This window comes from Sorex araneus, chromosome 2 (genome assembly GCF_027595985.1).
Source record: "Sorex araneus isolate mSorAra2 chromosome 2, mSorAra2.pri, whole genome shotgun sequence".
Lineage (NCBI taxonomy): Eukaryota > Metazoa > Chordata > Mammalia > Eulipotyphla > Soricidae > Sorex > Sorex araneus.
Window position 1 is genome coordinate 16,737,922 of NC_073303.1, and position 4,079 is coordinate 16,742,000.

Here is a 4,079-nt window from a genome sequence, read left to right on the forward strand (position 1 = left end):
ATTAATTTCTTAAATTTAGAAAAAGAAAAGGCAGCAACCAAAAGTGGCCATTGTGACAGGGGAGGGGGGAACTGGCCAGTTCTTGGGACAGTAAGAGATGACTGCTTCCCCCTGGGGAGACTCTCAGGCTCCTTCTTCAAACATGGACTTCCTCATCACATTGTTAAAGCTTCGTTTATTTTATCTATTTTTATTTTTTATTTTTTTAATGTAAGCAACCAGGATTTATAAAAACATGCAAACGAAATTTGTAATGATACAAAATAACATTTTCATTGCTCTATTTTAAAACTTTTATTGAATCACTGTGAGATAGTTACAAGCTTTCATGTTTGGGTTACAATCACACAATGATCAAACACCCATCCCTCCACCAGTGCACATTCCCCACCACCAATATCCCACCTATCAGTTGTATCACTTGTAGTCCCGTTGATCTTCAATTTGCTCGAGAGGGTGCCAGTGACGTCTCCATTTGTCCCTGTCGCATGCTAGTGCAGCCCAGTGATATCTGCTTTCTCCAGGAATAGGTAGAGCCTCAAATCGTTCATTAAGGGATTTGACAAAGAAATATGACCATCTAGTTGGTGGGCGGCCATGAGGTCTTCTGACGTCCAGTGGAATCCAGTCGGTAACAGCTCTAGTCCAGCGGTCATCTCTGAACCGCATTACATGACCAGCCCATCTGATTTTTAATGCCTTGGCAAACGAGACAGCATCCCTGATTTTTGACTCTCGACGGAGGTCTTTTGACTCTTTTGATTCCTCTTTGGGATACCCTAGTAGTATTCTCATCCTGTTTGTTTGTTTTTAGCCCACAACTGCTGTTCTCAGGGCTTACTCCTGGCTCTATGTCAAGGGATCACTCCTGGCAGGCTGGGAGGACCACGTGGGGTATCTGGAATCAAACGTAGGTTGGATGTGTGCAAAGCAAATGTGCTACTCACTGTACTATCACTCTGGCTCCCAAAGTATTTCCCAAACATCAAAAAGTGAATGTACTTAGCCATCCTCAGCTCATGACAGAGCAAATGGGTGAGGGGAATGATAATTTATACACCTACTGGAGCATGTTTAGTGAATCAGCAACAAAGAAAGTTGAAGGCAGTTAGAACTTTTGTCTTCAAGAACTAGAACCAAGGGGTTCCGTAATCATCTCGCATCTGCTCAATGTTGTACCTAAGATTAGAAATGCACATGATAGGCGCTCCAGCGATCTTTGGAATTCTTCTTTTAAGGTCTGAGTCAATAGTGGCTGCAATGTACCCATTGTGCTATGTTACTCTTTGTACTAAGCAGCCATCTGCATAGGTTCCTTTGTGTGTGCATAGTAGTCGTTCAAATCTTGGATCCTTGGCAATCCTGAGAGCTACTCCATATTTCTGCCTCAATTTCTCAATCTCAGCCATGACACAGTCAGTTATACAAGCAATCATCCCTGTATCACTGCATCACTCTCATCCCATTGCTCATCGATTTTACTCAAGTGGGCACCAGTAATGTCTCCGTTGTGAGACTTGTTGTTACTTGTTGTTACTTGTTTCGGTCATATCGAATACACCACGGGTAGCTTGCTAGGCTCTGCCATTTGGGTGAGATACTCTCGGTAGCTTGCTGAGTTCTCTGAGAGGGATGGAGAAATTGAACCCGGGTCGGCCATGTGCAAGGCCTGCTCGCTGTGCTATTTGGCATACAGGCAGTCCGTCATTGATTGTACTAAGTCCAAATTGGCTTTGATAGAGAAGTTGATAAAGTTGATATCAATCAAGATAGGGTATGGTGGGCCCAGCTGTGTGTTATATTGGAAAAATAAGCTGGAAGGGTGCTGGGCGACTTCTCTTTTCTTAAATGCACTGGGATCTTCCTTTCCTTTCTTTTTAGGTTTTAATCTGTCCCTTTCTTTCAGCCTCTGGTCTCTGAGACTGAGTATTTGCCTCGAGGTCGCATACTTTCTGGTCTTCTGTTTCCCCGTGTCCACGCCGTGAGCCCGGACTCCTTCCAGCTCTGTTTATTTTAATACAGCCTTTGTTATTTGTTTTGGAGCAGCCCTCTAAACATTCCTCCAAGTGCTACTTTAATGGGGATGCTTCAATTTCCCCTCTGTTGTTCCTTCTTGAAATGTGACTACACTTGTAGCTGGGGGAGCAGGTCAAGTTCTGGGGAGGCTTTATAGGACCCTGGGATAGAGACCAACAAATCCAGTAACTATGGTTTAACTCTGGAGTGGACACTTGAGCAAGAGGGACTCTAACAGACTCACTTTGTGTGTGTGTGTGTGTGTGTGTGTGTGTGTGTGTGTGTGCATTTGGGGGGGGTTCAGTGACACAAGATTATGCTTAGGGCTTACTCCTGGCTCAGTGCTCAGGAGACAATATGCCGTGCCAGGGGTCTAACTGGGGTTAGTTGCATGATGGTGCTTATCTAAGCACCCTCACTTCTTTTTTATTTTTAATTGAATTTTTTAATTGAATCACTGTGAGATACAGTTATAAAGCTTTCATGATTAAGTTTCAGTCATACAATGATTGAACACTCATCCCTCCACCAGTCGACATTTCCCACCATCAATGTCCCCAGTATCTTTCCCACTACCTCCACTCCATTCTGCCTTCTGCCTCTATGGCCAGCACCTTCCTTCTGACTCTCTCTTTCCTTTGGGGCATTATGGTTTGCCATATAGATACTAAAACGCTTGGTCCTTAGTCTACTTTCAGCACACATGTCCCATCTCAAGCAATTCCTCCAACCATCACTGACTTAGTGGTCCCTTCTCCCTCCCAGCTGTCTTCTCCTCCAGCACATGAGGCGGGCTTCCACACCACAGAGCTATCCTCCTGGCCCTTGTCGCTACTGTCCTTGAAACATCCTCGCTTCTGTACTATCTCTCTAGTCCCCATCCAGATTCTTAGTAGACTGAGGGGAGGAATTCATTTGCCCCTCCACTTGGGAACAAACCATGTTAAATCCCAATGACATGATAACTCCGAGTCGCTGTGGCTGGCCCCTATAAAGCACCCCATAGCTCCCAGCGTTTCTTCCCGGACCGTAGAAGTCCGTCTGTGCAGTGAGCGCCCGTGTGTGATTGACTCGGCTCCTGCGCTGATGTTTACACGGCTGTATTCATCTTGCTCCGATGACTGTGACATGCCACGGGGATGCAGCGGGGCTGACAGGAAATGTGAGGGGGACCAGACAGATGACAGCGTCTGTGCTCTTCAGCGCCGGTGCAGGATGATCTGTCACCTGATGATAGGCCACAGCCTGTCATTTATTTACTTACAGCTTTAATGTGGGTAAAATGAGCAGGCAAGGGAGTTGGGGGGAAGTGACAAGAGGCCCAGAGAAAGTGAGTGGTTCCAGGAAAGCAAAACCTGACAGACCCTTTTCAGCGTCAAACTCCCCACAACAGCCATTTCCCACATCTCGATGGACCTGCCAGCCCGGGAGCCAATTAGGAGGCCCATTCTGGGCAAGAAATGAGATTTGCAAAGCAGGAACTTTAGTCATTTAGTCTCGGGGAGTGGGGGGAGGAGACAAACCACAGGACCTCTTGATTACATTCAAGTGCCTCGAATTTCCTGCACATTTAATTTCTATAATCGTCAGTGACTGTTTTGGCGAGCACACTGCCCTTTTGGTTTTTTAAAATCTGTATGCATTTCACAAAGAAGATTTTTACATGCGAGGGGAATCACCACCCAAGTGTCCAAGTGTCGTTTCTGCTTGAAAAGTGCTGCTAGAAATTGTTCAGAGTCTTGAAGACAAGTCCTTGGAAATGCACTGACCTGCTTTTTTTAATGAGATGACATTCTAGTTATCGAAAAGAAATGACTGAAAATTAGGAGATGGAGGGGTGGGGCGGGCAACAATAGGGAGTTCACCTATTTCTGTAGGGGGGGAAAAATGTGACGATTCACCAATAAATGATTTTGGCTTGTATCTAAATGGATGAGCTCTTTATGAGTTGAACAAATTTAATTAACCAAACACTTGAAATATTTTATGTACAACTATAGGGCTGAAACATTAAAACCTCCTTTAAAAGGCATCTGCCGTGTAGGCCTGGTTTTCTCGCTTCA

The 4,079-nt window shown here is 45.1% G+C and overlaps 1 pseudogene; it reads right to left on the reverse strand.

Moving 5' to 3' along the window:
• Positions 1 to 1,130: 1,130 nt before the first annotated feature.
• On the reverse strand, positions 1,131 to 3,146 carry LOC101537042 (rRNA-processing protein FCF1 homolog; annotated as a pseudogene).
• Between the last annotated feature and the right edge of the window lie 933 nt (positions 3,147 to 4,079).